The sequence below is a fragment of the Orycteropus afer genome, unplaced genomic scaffold (assembly GCF_000298275.1).
Source record: "Orycteropus afer afer isolate SDZICR_OR568_19922 unplaced genomic scaffold, OryAfe1.0 scaffold00623, whole genome shotgun sequence".
In the NCBI taxonomy this organism is placed as follows: Eukaryota; Metazoa; Chordata; class Mammalia; order Tubulidentata; family Orycteropodidae; genus Orycteropus; species Orycteropus afer.
The window spans coordinates 478,691-483,039 of NW_006922210.1; positions in this window are offsets into that span (position 1 = coordinate 478,691).

The window sequence follows — 4,349 nt, forward strand, 5'->3', positions numbered from 1 at the left end:
TTGGAGAGAACAATCATGGGAGAAAGAAGGGCTGCTTATGCACAGGGAGACAGCTCAGGGGGCAGGAGTGCATGGAGAGATGGCCACAGGGAAGAGGTAACTATGGGGAGGAAGTGGGTGGGGAGCTTTTGCATTGTGGTAAACTGTGGTCATTATCATGAGACAAAGTGTGTGTGAACTGCTGTATTGGAAAGTGAATTTGCTCTGTAAATCTTCACCCAAATCACAATTAAAAAAAAAAAAAATACAGGGAAAAAAAAAGTTATTGCTAATCCTTTTTTCTGAGACATCACTAAGGAACTTGAATCTCCAACCTTTTGGTCAGCAGGCAAGAGTGTTAACCGTTTGTATCACCCAAGGACTTTTAAACATATTTTGCAACTTGCTTTTTATCAATTAATAATATACCTAATAATATACTGAAAAAACAAAGCCAATTGACCGGAAAAGAGAATGTGGAAATTATCAAGCAATATCATTAATATCACATGCAAGTAAAATTTTGCTGATGATAATTAAAAAATGGTTGCAACAATATATTGACAGGAAACTTCTAGAAACACAAGATTGATTCAGAAGACATAGAATGAGAGGTATCATTGTTGATGTCAGATGGATCTTGGCTGAAAACAAACAATACCAGAAAGATGCTTATTTATGTTTTATTAATTGTGCAAAGGCATTTGACTGTGTGGATCATAATCAATTATGAATGGGAATTCCAGAACACTTAATTGCACTCATGAGGAACTTGTACATAGACTAGGAAACTGTTGCTGGAATGGAACAAGGGGACTGCATGGTTTAAAATAAGGAAGGAAGTGTGTCAAGGTTGTATCCTTTCACTGCACTTATTCAATCTGTATCCTGAGGAAATTATCAGAGAAGCTAGACTGTATGAAGAGAATGCAGCATCAGGGTAGGAGAAAGACTCATTAACAACCTGGGATAGGCAGATGATACCATCTTGCATGCTGAAAGTGAAGATGGCTTGAAGCACTTACTGATGAAGATTAAAGACTACACTCTGCAGTATGGATTACACCTCAAAAAAAAAAAAAAAAAAAAAAATCCTCACAACTGGATCCATAAAAAGTATCACAATAAATGGAGAGAAGATTGAAGTTGTCAAAAATTTCCTATTACTAGATGTGGTGGTTAAGTTTGTGTGTCAACTTGGCTGGGCCTGGTTGAGTGGCTGGGCAGTTGGATGTAGTATTCCCCTTGAAGAGCCTGGTAACTCTATGGTGGAATCTACTGTGAGCAGCTGAGTGGCTGCCTTTGCGTATGTGGTCTGCTTCCCATATATAAAAAACAGGTTTGGGAATGGTCTCTTGCTTATGACATGCTTGGACCCTGCATGTAGCTGTGTTGTTCAGCAGCCTGCCATGCTCCGCCGACCTTGGTACTTACAATGGACTTAAATTAATGGCCTGCTGTGTGGTTTGGTAACATCGGGACTGTGACAGTTTACTTGTCAACCATAGGTTTGTCAGCTTCAGCAGCTAGTAGGTGCCTGTGTGAAGAGATGCCTCTAGCTTCAGTGGGCCAGGAACAAGAGACAGAGCTGAAGCCCAAGGTCGAGGGGCTTTCATCCAGCCCCTTGATCCTGGCACTTTGAACTTGGATTCTAGCCTCCTGAACTGTAAAAGAATAAACTCTTGTTTGTTAAGGTCATCCCATTTGTGGTATATTCTTGTCAGAGTGGCACTAGGTAACCAGAACACTTGGTACTATAATGAACACCAATGGCAGCAGCAGTAAAGAAATCAGACATCATATTGCACTGGGAAAATCTGCTGCAAAAGACCTATTTGAAGTGCTGAAGAGCAAAGATGTCTCTTTGAAGATTAAGGTGCACCTAACCCAAATCATGGTGTTTTTAATCACCTTATATGCATGTGAAAGCTGGACAATGAATAAGGAAGACTTTTGAGTTGTGGTGTTGGTGAAGAATACTGAAAGTACCATGGACTACCAGAAGAACTAACAAATCTGTCTGGAAGAGGTGCAGCCATAATGCTCCTTGGAAATGAGAATGGCCAGACTTCATCTCATCTATTTTGCTCATGTTGTTAGAAGGGACCATTCCCTGGAGTAGGATATCATGCTTGGCAAAGTGGAGGGTCAGCAAAGAAGGGGAAGGCCCTCATTGAGATGGATTGACACAGTGGCTACAACGATGGGCTCAGGTATAGCAAGGATTGTGTGGCTGGCACAGGACTGGGCAGTGTTTTGCTCTGTTGTACACAGCGTTGCTATGAGTCAGAGCCAACTTGATGGCAACTAACAACAACAACAACAACATGATGACAGTGGATTATTCATATGCATGCAAAAGATATACAATGAAAAAAGAAGATAGAAGAATTGATTCATTCAAACTGCAGTGTTGGCAAAGAATAATGAATATAGGATTTCTGGTAAGATGGTGAATAGGTAGACAAGCCACACAGATCCTCTTCAACAAAGAAAAGAGAAATCAATTGACAGAGATACAGAAGATAATCCTGGAGTCCTGAGTTTTGAAAGGAAGTATACAGAAGTGGATTAGGCACCAACTAGTGGAAGAACCTGAATGAAAACAGTGAGTATGGAGATGGATGGAGCTGTGGACTATCAGCTACTCTGACGGCACCAATGGCTTGGATATTTCCAAGTGGTGTTGGGACCTGAGAATTGACCTAAAGATCAGCCTTGGTTATCAAGGGCTGCAGGGACAACTGCTCTGGTGGCCAATGACTAGGAAGGGAAACAGCAAGGAGGGAGACAACCTGAGCTATGGACTTTTGGCTGTCCAGAGGGTGCAGCCATTTTCATTGTTTACAAGTGGCAGCCATATGGAATATTTACAAAAAGCAGCCATTTTGGATACATAAAGTGACCAAGGGCACAGCCATTTTGAATGTTCGCCATTTTGTATATTTAAAGTGACAGCACACTCATTTGGATTTCAGGGACCCAAGAATAGGCTCCACTTGCCATGGACAGCAGGGACATAGAGAAGTCTAACAATGGGAAAGAAGACAGGTGGCAAGTGTATAAGTGCTGCCAACTAGCGGATAGAGGACTACAGTATCCTGCTTACTTAGATAACATCTAAACAAAGCAAAGGAAATGAAAATCTTGGGCAAATCACTCCAATATACAATCACCAATTAAATATAAACACAAAAAGTCACAATGTCTTGGAGATAACAGAGCATCATGAAACACGGTACCAGGATACAGACCCAGAACACATCCCTGAGGAAGAAATAGCATTAAAGAATTATATTTAAGTATCTTCAAAGGATTGAGATCAAGGAAAACACTGACAAAATTAAGGAAAACAGACAAAACACTAGAAGAAATTTGGAAGAAAATACAAGAACAAAAATAACAAAATAAATGAAAAATCAGAAATGATATAAAATCTACAGATAGAAATCCAGAAGATTAATACTGAATTTTCAGAAATGGATAACACATAGAAAGGCCAAAAGAGTATAACTGAATCAATGGAAGATAGAATTAATGAGATTGAAGACAAATACCTGAATACTTATTTGGAAAGGGATCAATCTGAAAAAGGATCAAAACAAAATGAAGAAAGCCTTAGATTCATGTGGGACACCATCAAAAGGAATAATCTACATGTCATTGGAATTCCAGAACCGGAAGAGAAAAAGAAAACCACTGAGAAAATTGTCTAAGATTTGTTGGAAGAGAATTTTCCTGGTATGAAGAAAGATGAGAATATATTCATTCAAGGAGTCCAACTAACCTAAACAGGATAGACCCCAAAAGAAAGTCACCAAGACATATCATCATGAAACTCACCAAAACCAAAGACAAAGAAAGAATGCTGAAAGCAGCACAGGGAAAAAATGAAAAGTTACCTACAAGGGGCAACCAATAAGACTGAGCTCAGATTTCTTGGCAGAAACCATGTAGGCAAAAAGACAATGTGTGTTATAAGCCTACAACATTGCAAACAGGCAACCAGAGACATCAATTGAGAAATGAGGACAACTACAAACCAAAAAGAGGGAAAAAATTGTGTAGTTACAGAACTTCTAAATGGTGGGAAGTCAAGACAACAGCAAGGTAGAATGGACTGTCTAAACTTAGGAAGAAAATAATAAATCACAGGGTAATCTTGAAGAAAAATGATAACCCTTCACATCAAAATAAGAAAGATTACCAGCACAAATATTTAGCAAATAGTAAAACAACAGCAATGAAGGAAGTGAAAACATTATTCATAAACAAAACAAGCTCAGCATAGAAAAATATATGGAACAAAGAAATCAGCAAAACCATGAAAAAGCACATAACAAAATGACAGCAACCAATTCATACTTGTT